Below are 14,843 nucleotides of genomic sequence, written 5' to 3'. Positions count from 1 at the left end.
AAACCAGCTTGGTATCTGAACTACTCAGAACTTTTCATTCCTCTTTCTGCCTCTTTTGTACTATTTCAAACTAGAGCTGCCCATAGATTCTGTACATCTAGGGTGAGCCTGGAGGTATACCCCACATTCCTCAGAAGCTCAAGATGGACTTTCAAATTTTTTTGACATCTACAAGAAATTAGAATTATTTTACAATCTGCTCAGTTGTAAAGACTTTATTAACATGAAGTCATTCCTGAGAGGTCGGGTGCTCGAGTTTGTTTATGGCAGTGATGAGCTGCAGGGCTCTCAGGGGTGCGTGGGTGCCCCCAGTATAATTTGACCACCGAACTTCAGGGTAGGCTGAAATTATTTCATTCCCATGTAACAGTGTTCACTCTCTATTTGGATGGATGATGTTAAATCCTCTCTGTCAGAGATGACATCCCTGGGGCAAACATGAATACTTCTGAAAAAAATATTTTGCTTTTCAGAAAAATCATGTTCCACAAAATATCAGCATATAGGAAACAGTATTAAAATAAAATGAGTTTTTCCCTTGCTTTTGCTTTCAAAGATTGCATCCTGTTCTATCATATCTACTTTCAAGTTGAATATGATAAACATGTTTTCACAAGAAAAGTAAACCTTTGGCAATGCAACTCTTAAGATGTAGGGTGCCATGCAGTATTGCCTTTTAATATTAGGAAAGAGAAGGTATTTTAAACAGGCAAAAAATGTATATACATCCTAACTTTGCATCCATTTGTTTTGCAAGCACGTGAACCCCAGCTACCAGAGGACCAGAACAACGGTAAGCAAGAACAGTTTATTACATTATTAAAATATTGTCAGCACAATATTGTTACCAGAAATGTATCTCCCTGCACTTTGTTCAAACCACTAAAGCAATTACAAAAGAGGAAGGGCAGGAAGAAGCAACCAGAGCCTGTGCATATCAAGACCACCCTCATTGATATGAATCTGCAAAATACCATTGAAGTTGGGCTCTCTGGGAGTCCAGCTGCTGCTGAATACCTGCATGTCTGTCCAAGAAGTGCACAACCCAAAACCACCCACTTCACTGCACTTAGAAGTCAATGGAAGGATGCCAATTTACAGGGATGCACCAAAGTTTTGTTCTCACAGCAAGACTGAAATACTTCACAAGAGATCTTCTGTACAGTTCTCGGTAATCCCTGTTTCAGTTAGCATTACCATCATCATGAATTACTGTATTATGGAAGTAAAAGGTATTTTACAAGGAGATAAGAGTCATTTTTCCCACCAGATAAGAATTTATTCCCAAATATATCAGACTGACTGACAAAGATTCAGAAATCCATTTCAGCTTGATGTTTCTTCTTCCCTCTGCTCCATCATATACCTGCATATTTATCCAAATACTGCAGAACCAAAACACACTCATATCATGGCAGCTTTTACATTAAATGACAGTATATATCTCAAGAATTCAGAAGCTCCACATAATGTATAGGTTAGTCAGGGAAACGGTTATGGGAATATTATCCCTGTATCTACCAAGAAAAAAGAGTATTTTTGTCCCATCATGTGATAGTTCTGCCTGCTGCTACAAGATCCCAGCACCTGCTGTGCTTACAATCCCTACTTCAAAACCAGCTTCCCCTCAAAACAATGGGACATCACCAAAATTAGAAACTCACATCCTGCCATCGCTTTCTTAGTGTCGGTTACCTAAACAATAACAGCACTTCAAAAAGTAGGTTTGTTCAGCTTTCTTTACCGAAGAAAAGAAAAAAAAAAAACTAGAACAAACCCTTAAGCATCTTTCTGATGCATCTTATAGGACAATTTATATTTTTCAGATGCACGAATAAATAATGAAAAGCAGCAGTGAAGTTACACTTTTTACACATTTTATTACAACTTGGTTAAAGAGGTGCCACCTTTCTCTCTCCCCTTTTAAACAAATAGAGAAAAAAAGAAACTATTAGGAGTGGCCAAAAATCTATTAACAAAAATCTTAGGATCTTCAGCAGAAAAAAATTAAGAAATATTATTTTATTCTCCATTGTAGTGATTAACTGGAGCAGGGATTTAAACATGCCATTCTACATCCCAGGTGAGTGCTGCTCTAGTTACTCAGCCATTTGTTATTTTAGCTTTTAAAGTCAGTCAGTTGTTTAGGCTGCCTCTCTCTTCCTCCCTCACTCTCCACAAAGAGCATCTGTACAGCTTAGTTTGCTCCAAGATGAACAGAAATTCCAAAACGTCATTTTTTTTTCCAAATAAACAAAATTATTCTTTTCTGGCCAGCTTTACAAACAATCATGAACAATGACCAAGTTTTTCAAATACGGGGCCAAATGCAGGAAGTCACTAACGCGTTTAAATGTGCACATAAGTAGTCCCAGGTGTAAAATTAGTCACTACAGCAGGTATCTACAATTAAATATCTAGATCAGGGTGGCCTGGTTTCCAGAGTACTTGCAGCCCCAATGAATGATAACACAATTTGAAAGGGCTCATCCCCTACAAGGTTAATCCTATGTTAACAGCCCTTTATCAGCCTTGATCCCTGACTACAGGCATTAATTTTTAAAACATGGACTGTTTAATGCACACATTCAAAGTTTCCAGTTATTCACATTTTTTAAGCATAAAGTTTTTGGTTCTTTGGTAGAGTTTAATCCCCAAATCACACAACTGAAAGCTAAGCTAAGCTGAAGTCTACTTTTGCAGGTCTCCAGTCACAATAATAGTGGACCAACCCTGAAAAGTCACCACAACTGTCTTGTTAACTTGTCTCTGGCAATAGTGCAACTTCTTTTAGAATACTTATGAAAAGATAATAATTTACAGTGGTAAATTAAGGCAAAGGAGTGAAATACAGAAAAAATGTTATAAAAGTAGGCATAGTACATCATAGCCAATAAACTGCAGATTTAAGTGAACAATTCATTTTTATTTGGATTCTTATTTATACATAGTCTTGTTTACTCTGTTCTCGCAGTGTAAGGGGACTCTCACATGATACTTTGAGCCACTGGTAACTTGAGTAATTTAGATGAGTTGCAGTGGAAAGGGGAATCCACCATTTCCTTTCAATAATTATGAGGGAACCTGTGACTTTGAAACATAGTTCCTTCCTCTTTTCTTGCTAATTCCTACCCACCTCTTGTTAGCCTAGGGAGGCAAGAAAGAGGCTGAAAGGAGACTGAAAGGGAATATGCATATAACTACCTATTTTCCCCAGTTTGCCTCATTCTTTGAAGCTCATCTGTGGCGCTTTCACTGTTGCTGACATGCAAGGAAGACCCAGCTGTCAGGGTTCATCTCTTTGCCATGTTGTGAATAAGCCTGCAGAGATACTGCATCACTGGGGCACCTCAGTGACTTCTTCCCCTGCAGGCAAAGTGCATTTTCTGCTTGACATTTCCTAACTGCCAGAGGCTCAGATAACAAAAGCCCTATATCCGCCCTACATCAAAATGCTGAAAGCGTTTGGGACTACAAAAAATAAGTGTGTGCAACAAGACACGATCTCCCCTGCTTTTCATGAAACCCACAGAAAGAAGCTCTTGCTTTATTTTTCCTGATGACTTACATCCTGCATCCTCTCTACCTTTCCTGAAAGCCTGGGCGAAAGATCTTTCTAACTGAGCACACTGACATATATGAACCTGTCTGCCTCCCACTAACAGAGATAAAAAATAGTAGATGTACTATAATCCACCACCACAACAAATCATGGTTTCCAAAGACAGAGGTATTTAAAATACACCACATTCAAATGCAAAATGAAGACATTGCCTTCTGCAACCAAAAGTATGGGTTATGGTTATGGTGTTGGATTAGCATGACCTGTACTTGCCAGGCAGGTTGAGAGGTTTTACAGACCTCCTTTCGTCATACTGTATCTCTTAGCACTTCTCAAAATACTGACTTTTAAAGAATATAGCAAATTTTCAATTTATTATCAAGTTAGTTAATACAGATAGGATATGTGCTTTCCACCTCTTAATTTAACAGAAGCTCTATTCTAGTCAACAGGCTGACATCACATGAACAAAGAAAATGTTAGTATCTGCCAGTGCCAGGTTATTCAGCTTCAATTTTTCTTCCTCCCTTCTATATTTCCTGTTATCCCTTTACCTACTGCACAAACTGAATGCATCACGTGTCTTTGTTTCTTAAAAAAACAAGCCAAAATTCTAACATAATAGAGTCTTGCATCTCAAGCTGCTGATAAGCAGGGCTAAGACACTAATGTACAATGTATTAAATAGGATAAAAATGCAAACAGCTCAAATGGTCCAAGAAGTTAGATTCCCTACAAGGGAAAAATATCTCCAGAAACCTGGAAGTCTTTCTTGCTTATTCCTGTTTTTCTCGCTTTTTATTTGCTTTGCTTTCTTTGACGTTAACAGCTATGGTTTGTTTTGCATGCTTGCTTGTACGAATGATGAAAGTTAGTAAACTATACCCATAGTCTCCTCATAGTGTCCGTGTAAGAAAATATAGCCCACTGAACTTCAGAAAACAAAATGCTGAATTTATTTTTATATATGAAAATGGCAATAGGTTTTTTATCTTTTTGCAGTGATACTTCAACTTTGAAATATCAGTGAAAAATATTATTTCATTTTTTCCAGCTGGAAAGGTAGGTTCAACTTAATCTTACATTTTAAAGATGCTATGGGATGGTATATTGCCATATAAATGACTCTGAATAAGGCCACAGACTTACACAACACCTTGTGTATGTAGCCTGTGGTGACACAGGGAAAAAACATTATTCTATAATCTCAAAATTGAGGGCAAAACTTTGACACAAGATTTTGTCCTGGCATTGCTGCATCTAAGAGAGTTTCTAGCCTGTGGTCGGTTATTTTATTTATATGAGTTTGCCTTGTCCCTGATTAACTGAGACCAAAAAGTGATGGTTGTGAAACTGAGTACTGGCTGAGTTTACTTGAGAGAATTTTTGTAGCGAAAGGCCAAGCTGTAGGATCTCTGCTTTCTATACGCATCCTCAGGAAGAACTGTTATCTTCTTACTCATTACTCTGGTCTTTGTACTTCTTTCCCAAATGTGTACCATGTACTCATATTGAAATATTTGTCTAACAGAAAAGTTCTTCAAAGGTAGACATGATGTCTTCTTATCAGGAATCATCAAGATTTTTTTTTACCTTTTTTTTGCTTTTCAAAAGTGCACTTGTGGAATGAACAAATATTTATCATCTAAAATATCTCTTTTGAGGTTTTACATTTTTCTTCAGAAAAGCAAATACTTAGAATACTTGGCTTAATAAAGTTGTGTCTTTTTCAGCAAAAAAACTCCATGTATTCCAGAAAAAAACTTGATAATAATATATATGGTTTTATTTTCATATAAATGTTCTGAAAGAAAAACACTACTTGCTTTCTGCCTAACACTGCTTCTTGCATACAACCCAGAGGTGTGCTGAGCAAAAACCCAAGAGCTGGAAATGTGCCTCTGAGCTGGGGTAAATTTTAAGTCCATGACTCCAGGGCAGACCAGGATTTAACCCCAACAACCTAATAGCTATCTCATGTCAGGAGAAAAGCCTGCCTAGGCCAGCGTCACGTCTGGGACGCTAATCTGCTGCAGACTTTCAGCCCGGAGTTCAGGCATCCCGGGGTCAGGCAGGGACCACCCTCCCAGCACCCCCACCCCACCCCGTCTGTCAGAAAGCATTAAATTAATGCCACAGAGTAGTTAGGGCTGAAAGAGATACCTCCAATGCTCAACCGGCTGCAGTCTAGCATGGACTAGCTGCCATAACCTTTCCTGAGATCAGCCGTATCAGTTTCACGTACACAGCTAAGTGTCCATTTCTGGTTTTGTCACTGTACAATCCAGATCCTAAATTCAGTCTTCATTACTAACAAAGCCCTTTAAATTGCTCTCTGTCCCAAGTGCTTCTGAATTTATACTGTGCTGATTACTTAAAAAGGTGTGTATTATGGGGAGTGAATTGCAGGAGGCAGAGCTAAGCCACTGTTTCTGGTTCACTGATTGTCATCGTCATACAACACGGAGCATTACTGCTTAACTTGAATTGTCCTTCAAACACAAAAATGTTCATCTAAATTATTTTCATACATATTTTTCACATCTTCCAGTTGGAGGAAAATATAACTTGTGTAGTTAGTGACATATCTTGCTTCTTGCATTTTAATACAAAAGAGATGGAGATGAGAAAAAGTTCCAGGCAACAGCAACCATCCCCACACCAAACCTCATAATGAGATTAGGTAAGGTTTTCTTGGAGAATGGAAACTTTCCAGACCAAAAATAGAGATTCCATACGATTTAAGGCATTTAAATTTGCATGATTCGTCCTTAAGATGTGTGGAGGGGTTTTCTTCCAAAGAAAGATTCAAATACAGGACATAATCCCAAGTTGAAATAACAGTGCTGACTTGTTTGTTTGTTTGTTTGTTTATTTAAGCTATATTTTTGGCATTTGGATTTAACTGGTTTTGGGTATACTTTAAAATGCAGAACAAAAATTCTAACATCACCGTGGAGAAAAAGTCCTTACCACATGAATGGAAAACTTGTTCAAAGCACAGATATTTCCTGTTCTTGGTGTAAAGAAGAAAGGATTTGTTTACTCAGTGACTGTGTTGTTCAATGAAGGTTCTTATTAAAGTTTTATTAGTATACCACATTAAGAAGTAATTACCACACCTCTGTTTCAAGCTGCAGAATTTTTATTGGAAAAGAATATGTACTTTCAGGTAAAAGTTACTGTTGCTCTGCTGTTAGCTTGGAGAGGAGCCTGTATCTCTAAATTCACACAAACCCTTCTGTCCCCACATACTACTGCTAATGACTACACTGCACATCCAGAATTTCTATATGTCAGTGTTCAGAACAACTTAAACATTTTAATTAGGAAAGAGAAATCAAACAACACAATAACCAACATCTTAAAATGAGAGCTAGAGATGAGTTTAGGGCTTCTTGTTCTCTCCACCATCAAGTCCGTTCCTAAGTTCTTATTCCTAATTAATCGCCTGGAACTCCGCCACTCATAAAGAATTTTGGACTTTAAAGGCATGCAGTAATTCAAACTAAATCCAAAAGAAGTATACCTCAAAGAAATATTCATAAAACATTGTTTCTGCCTGAGGTATGTCTGAAGATCTAAGATAAGGCATTTAGTAACAGTTAAAAAGTATAACCCTGAGGAGCAATCTGCTAAAAAGCTCAGGTCAAGAAAAAACATGTTTCATTCAGTTACGCTTCCTGGCAATACACTCATTGCACTCCTAAGCAGCAGAAACACTGGCAGAGTGGTTGTGGTATTCGGTATGGCCATAGACTCTCAGCACAGTTGACACACACCAGGAGGAATTAATCAGCAATTAATCAGCAACATCATTACCTTCTTGTGAAAACAATATCATAATAAATTAATATGTAACCAAATATGTTTCAGATCTAAAGCCAAAATGAGTAGTCTACAAAGAGTTTATATTTACTCAAGAGGAACATATAATTTGAATAGTATAAATAATAAAGTCAATAAAGGTACTCCCTTTTGTTCATGAAATCACCATTCATGCACAGTGATGTCTATCTATTTCTTTGAGATGGCAACGGAAGATGTTTTAATGCTATTGTACAACTGCAAAATGTCCCTTCGATTGTGTAGCTTAATAACATTAGACTTTTTCTCCTTCTGCTTGGCAGTGAACGCGCAGCTTTGCCCGAAGACAGAGCGCGTGATAATTTACAGTGTGTCCATTTCTTGCTTTACACATACGGGGGTAGACTGTTGGGAAACATGTTTTCTGACAAGGAAATGCTGACTTCTGTGAAGGACTACCAAAAGGGAACACACACAAGAAAGACCTTAGGCATTCACATACTGAGCTTCTACAGGAGTCACCAACATGGATACTCTGGCACCTAAAGTTTGTTGAAGGGAAAGCGTGGGATAAAGTAAGCACAAGGGTCATGATTTTGACATGACACAGCCTCCTGAGTCAGCAGAACAAATCTCAGGAACCATTGCTCATAACCCTCTAAAAATTTATATGCACAGGGTTAACATACAAAAATGAGGTGGCTTACAAAATAAGTGCAGTTAGGTAATGCTTGCATTAATACTGATTTCCATATTTTCTCACCCCGAGCCAGATCCTGGTACCCTTGTTTAGGGTTCCAACACCCCTCAACAGCACACATGAAGTCACACAACAAGGGCCATTTTCAGATTACATGGTTCTTTTAAAGTCACTTGAGCAAAATGTATTAAAATTATACTGTATTAATTCTCTAGAAACCAAAACTGCAATTGGCACTTCATAAAACAGAAAGACACAGTTCCAGTCCAAGCAACTTAAGAGATAGTAATGGAAAGGTCACTGAAATGAGGGGATGGAGAAAGGAAACTGAAGAGCATTAGTCTGCAGCTTATAATAATTTGCTTAGATACTTATGTTTTCTCAGGTTAGGGTGTTTTGGGTTTGGGGTTTTTTTGTGTATTTTAGTTAGATCCAAGATATAAATTATTTTCATACCAAGTAAAACTTCACTTCGGTCTTGGTGCAAAGAGAAACTATTCACCATCTACCTCTGGTTCAGTTGTCATCTGTGTGGATTTTGATGTCACGTACGCTATGTGTGGACATGGTGCGGTGGTATTGTCTGACTATTGTCTGTCTATTTTTCCACTGTTCTTTCCAATGTTCTTTCTTTCTATTTTACCCCTGTGAGTCAATGAATCTATGCTCTGGACATAGCTGCAACTACTGCGCATTGCAAGTGGAAGCAGAGATGGAGAGGGTATCATAACATCATTCTCTGAAAACTAACCCCAGTAGCAAATGCTGGGGTTGCAGAGAGGTCAGTACTGAAGAGAAACACTTTAAAGTTAGATCGGAAATAAAATTTCTTCCCCATTTAAATGATATTGGAGCAATTAAATGTGGCCTTATAGAAAATTTGCTTAAGATGCTGCTACTTGTGACTTGTCTGAATTAGAAAGTTCATCTTAAGAAGCAATGCCAAGATGCTAGTAGGACCAAGGTAGATCTGTTCTGTGATCCATCCAGACACTCACCTCACACTGTGCAAGCCCCATCAAGTCAGATTTTACTACCTATGAACTTGCTGTTCTGGTATTTGCACAGAAGATGATTTATGCCCTCATCTAGGGCAGGTTCTACTCTGAAATATTTTATTGCCTGCTAAGATCAGAAGTGTTGATCAGTTGACTGCAGACAATTCCTAGACAGTTTTCTTATCTTTTCAGTGCGCTACCTAATCACAGGCTTACTCTAAAACCATACACAAATCTAAGGATGAGAAAGAAGAAACAAAGACATGGCACAAGACAAAACAGGGTTAATCAATAGCAATCCCCTCCTGCAGATCACCCCATAAATAATCTCAGAAATGGGAGGTGAAACTCAGAGAACTTCACAGAAATTGTACCCTCCCCTTCTCCATGCTCACTGTTGGTCATCTCGTAAGTTAAAGCTCCTGTCATCTAACGCTTGTATGTAACTAGAAATTACATAACTTCTGACTTTCATTTAACCAGAAAAACACATAAAATACATATTTTCCAACCATGTGCTGGCATAGTCAATACATTGCCATGATGGATGGATATTGTTTTAATTAAAAAAAGAAAAATCAAAGAAACTGGATTAAATTAACTAGATGCTCAAGTTTGCTGATGACAGAAATGAAGTAGATTATTTTTGCATACAAAGTATGGAATAAATAATGCAGCAATAGCTGCATAGTTTAAGTATTCTTATTGTAAAAGTATACAAGTGAAGTGAAAGAAGACTACCACAAAATAAGAATGTGTTCCACTAAGAAATATAAAGTTTGGTGCGACAGTAAAATCTCTGGTCACATGTAGTTTCACCTTTGATCACAGAATGAAATGATATATGAAATAATTTTACATGTGAAATAATTTAGCAGAATATGGGAGAAGACAGTATTTCTGTTATTTCCTGAGACAATTGCTTGGGAAACTTTTAATTTCCAGCCAGTTGTATGATTCTTTAACAGTGCAAAGCCTAATGGGCCAATTCAGGCTTGCAGTGAAGAGACAGCCCTCCAGATCAAAGGGCAGATAGCTTGCAAGCTCTGCAGCGTAAGATGATCGTTTGGTTGCCAATCTAATTTACCGAGGCTGAAATTGTTTTGCAGGGGAACATACAGGAAAATACAGAACATTCGTTTATGCCAGGCTGCATGATGCAATTTGCTAGAGTTATCACATTTAGCAAAACGTAAAAGTTCAAGCCAGAGAACAACAAGCAGTTACTGTCTGGTATCACTCAAGTTAAAAATCAGTGCCCTCATTTAGGTACTGAAGGCTACAAGCTGCCCTTCTGGCTTTCAATCAATCAGTCTCTTAAACTAGAGTCCCTTTGTATTTTCACACTGGGGTCTTTGGTATTCCTAAAGCATTCCACTGTCAAAAAGCAGAGTTACCCTTGGCAACCAGTTTTTTTGGAGTTTTTACTTCCTTATCAGAGATTGCTCTGAAACTGAACATGAAGATTAACTAGCAGCTGCTGGTGTGCTCTAATACAGGCCTTTCTTTAATTGAAAAGAGGCTCCCTTTTCTAAGGAGATCAACAATGGAAAACTTTTGTGCTTATATAAAAATATGCCCAATGTAATGTTTCTCAGTTAATGCTAAATAATTAAGTTTTTTCTGGTGATATGCTTGGCCTGTTTTCACTAGTCGCATCCTAAGTTCAGTGCCAAAAATTACATAGGGTTATGGTTGAGAAAAATCCATTTTTCCTAAACGCATATTTAAAATAAAAAGTTTTATTTTGCCATTCTTCTCCTATCACAATCTCTTCTGTCCCCCTAACCATTTTGGTGGGACATGTGTCCCCTGATGCATCCACCTGAGAGCTACATATCTAATACAGGCTGGTTATCTGAGTTCTCTCTTCAGTCAATGGAGAGAGAGACTGTACCATACAGGGGATGCTTGAGCTCATATATTTCAGACACCTCCTCTGGCATGATCAAAACGGCTATTTTTGCCACTGCAAGGTCATTTAAGCAGCTGGCTCCGACCTGTAGATAGGTCAAGTTAGATGAGAGGAAGCCCATGGTTCCAACCATTTCCATGGTTGGAAATTTACTGTCTTTAATATGTTGCCCAAGTTTAATTTAGTATGCATGAGGTATACTTAAGAGATACTGAATTTTGACCACATAGTCTAATCCCCAGCATGAGGCTTCTTCTTCATTTCAGCAGCTCTAAACCTGCTCACTCCATTCTGATAAGCAGGTTCAAATAACGCACATGGAAGGAGTGCTTTATACAGGCATCCAAACATTTAAGAGCTTACAAAATGCAACCTACTGTCCTCCTTTCCAACACCAAATGCCCTCTAAAACTCGGTGTCCCATTAAAAAAGTTCTTTTACAGAATCTGAAGTATTTTATGCTCTTGAGCACAGCCGCATCACAGCCTTTCTGCCAGTATTTCTCTGACTATACTAGTTTCAAAAAAACCCAGAAAGTTTGGAACTATAGGAAAAGGGGTAATTCTTAGAGAAAAGACATGTAGATACAGCTAAAATGACCCTACTACCCAATTGTATTTGTTATTTTACATAAACTGTTTTTCCTACTCTTAATAGTGAAATTCAATGTCCAACATTCTTTTGTCTATGGGATTATTACTACTGAAGCCCAGGAAACTACTTGCCCTGAGGAAAACACAGTATATTTCAAAGAAATTAAGAAAATAAAGAGGGAAAATGTTTACAGAGTGTTGAAACTAGCATGGACATGCTATACACTGAAGCTAAAAATCTTCATGCAAATCTATTATGGCACATCTGGCATGTAGAATATACATACCATTCCTTCACCAGTAAATATTGAAAATTTTCAGAAGTTTACACACAGCATTAAACAATTTGTCAGGTGTAGTGGGAGACCACAGTTATAGAGAATTCACTGAAAATCCAGAGACAGTAAAGGAAATACTGTATCTCAAGGTTTTTTAATTGCAGTGCAAAAAAGAGTGGAGCACATGGGAGACCTATGGTTAATGCAAAGCCAAAGTAATGAACCTTTAACACATGCAGTTACATTAATAAGCAATACAATTAAATTAAACAAATGGAAGACATGGAGTATTGAAACCAAAGCTAAAGACAGTAATTAAAAAAAAGCTGTATCTGTAGAACCACAAGTAGAAAGAGCAGTAAAAACAAGCTTTGAACATACAGCAAAAGCTGTATTTACCAAAATACTGGGAAGTATTTCTCATGAATGTGAAACAAATTTTCACTTTCATGCTGCTGGTAAACATCTGCATGATGCCAGCTCATAGTAAGAAAAAAATTAATTCAGCAAATAGCCAGAAAAAAACAATCATAAACAAATAGTCTTACAAACTGTTGAAGTAGAGAGGGACGTGTCAGCACACGTATCTGTGCACACTGAAAATCAGGCATCTTGATGGTACAAGAATTAAAGGATCTCAGAAGCTCCAGTGTGCAGCCACTGAATAACTTTTCTTTTTTAAACCAAAAGAGCGATAAGAAAGAGACTTTTAAAACACACAGTTTACAAGAGGGAGGGTGCTGTAGAGACTCCCCTTTTCAGCACATGCTCCTCTGGGCAAGCACCTCTCGCTCTGCAAGCCCTGGCTCCCAGCCCTGGCGCAGCAGTGACTCTGCCTGAAAGGGCTCTCCACACCCGAGGATCTGCCCTCAGCGTGGCTTCAGCAGGGAGATAGAAACCTTTCCACCCAGAGGTCAGTGCATGGACATGCCTGTGCATCTACTCTACCAGCGGGTCCCTCCCTCCCTCTGAGAGGTCCTGCCGGAGCGGAGGTCCTTCCCCAGGTGCAGTCAGTAAAACCAGAGAACTTTAGGGATGCAATTAAGAGGCACATTCAGGAACAGTTAGAATAATGATAGTTACAGAGAACTGCAAAAATCCTAGCAAGAAATAACCTTAAACCCATCTCCGGAAAGGCTAGGCTAATAAGTGGAATGCTTTTTTCCTAAGAAAGCTACTTCTGAGAAAGCTCCCGGCTAACTTCTGTCTGTGAGAAAAGTAAAAATCCCTGTGGGGTATTAAGCCTGGGGCACATACCACAGCCTGAAGCTCAAAGCAGCAAAACAGGCCAATGCACATGTAGCTGCAGGAGGATTCTGCAGCCAGGCGGTGATGTGCACTCTCCCATGCGAAGAGCAGGTAAGGTCCACCACTCCAGGACCACTGTGGAGCCATCCTGCAAACAGCTGACTTGAAGAAAGACAGTTGCCTGTGATTACCTCCAAGCAAACTTTTTCATCTGTTCCACATATTGTTATTTTCAAAATTGACTTATTACCCTGATAATTGGCACTGCTAACAAAAAACACATGTGAGGGAAAACCTGTAGAAGTTTAACAAATTTTCAAGCAGCCACCGCTCAGCCAGGTAGGCAGCTTCAAGTTGAGGAGTGAGGTACTCCATCAGAGTCACAAAACCAGCTCGGTGACTGGTGTTGGTTGTAATTGGGGTAACTCTTATCACTATTATGCCCAGCTATTGAGAAATCATCTTATTTTGGTTTATTTCTTAGTAGGCATAATGTTACTATGAGTTATTTCTCCAGGAGTTCCCAGAGGCACCAGAGAAGATCTCGTAACAGAAGGCATTGTAGAGACATGTAGGAAGACACAATCTCTTCCCTAGGGAAGAAGTTGCAAGAGATGTGAAACAAAGGAAGATTAAACAGAGAAGCCCTAACCCTGGCTGGGTGCCCCGTTATCTCAGTGAAGCTCTGTTCTCCATTGGTAAATGCAGCATAAGGAGAAATTACTTATCCATGTCCTTATTCTACCTATGAGATGAACGCAAGATTACAGTCTTATCTCTTGCACAATTTACATGTCATGTAGTGCAGCTTGATCAAGAACAGTCAATGAAAATATGCTGTTTCTCATCACCTGAGGTTCTTGGAAAGTAGCAGGAATATTATGTAAAGAGGAAAAAAAGACATAAGTTCTTACATAATTTACCTTTGACTGATTTTGAGATCTCTTATGGTAGTTATTTCTTCACCTTGTGCTAAGAGAAGAACCCAGACCTTCCAATCATTACTCAAACAAGCCTTTTGATTCACTTCAAATCAACAGCTTGCTTGTGCAAGCAATCAGGTGGATGACCGTGCCTAAGCTTCCCAGAAAGCAAAGGCAGCATATTGGGACATCTGCAAAACAGCTTCTCATCATCCAGGGAGTCATTCAGTTTGGGGGACGTTTTTTCCATGAGGAAAAAAAAAGCACAAAAGAGGAAAAGGATGTGGTCCTGACATCCACATTATCCAGCATCAGAAATGTTTTATTTGTACAAACTCTGGTCTGGTCCCATGGACCAAGGGCCCATTTCCACCTGGGAGACTTCTGTTGTGCTCCGGGAGCACAACCTCCTGTTGAGTTGCACTCAAAGGGATTCAGTTCACAAGATCCACAACTGTTCCATGGCAGTAACCACGCCGAAGTAAGCAAGAATAACTTGAAGATTCGCTTCAAAAGTGTGCTTCTCATCCAAACTAAAACACTACTGTAGACGCACCCTAAGACCAAGTGTTATCACTTACCCAGCTGTTGCACCACTAGATTATATTTACAAAATATATTTGTAAATGCTTTGAATGTGTTCTGCCTGACAGCATAGAGGTACTCTTTTTTAAAATAATGTGTGGTCAATGGAAGTTAAAAAATCCTTTTTAATTCAGAACCTGGATTCAGAATCTGGCATTTGTTAACCAGAGATGATTAAATGTCTTGGCCTCTACCTTTAATGATAGATCTAATTTTTTCTCAGAGAGTTTCATT

The 14,843-nt window shown here is 38.6% G+C and overlaps 1 protein-coding gene across 1 annotated transcript in view; it reads right to left on the bottom strand.

Annotated features, from left to right (window-relative positions):
- The window catches only part of MOXD1 (monooxygenase DBH like 1), a gene marked incomplete at its 5' end in the record, with an annotated part of 50,831 nt that overhangs the window by 19,643 nt on the left and 16,345 nt on the right, over nucleotides 1-14,843 (bottom strand). The window lies entirely within an intron of this gene.

Source organism: Platalea leucorodia (assembly GCF_965183815.1).
Source record: "Platalea leucorodia genome assembly, chromosome: 3".
Classification (NCBI taxonomy): domain Eukaryota; kingdom Metazoa; phylum Chordata; class Aves; order Pelecaniformes; family Threskiornithidae; genus Platalea; species Platalea leucorodia.
This window is presented reverse-complemented; position numbering and strand designations above follow the sequence as displayed.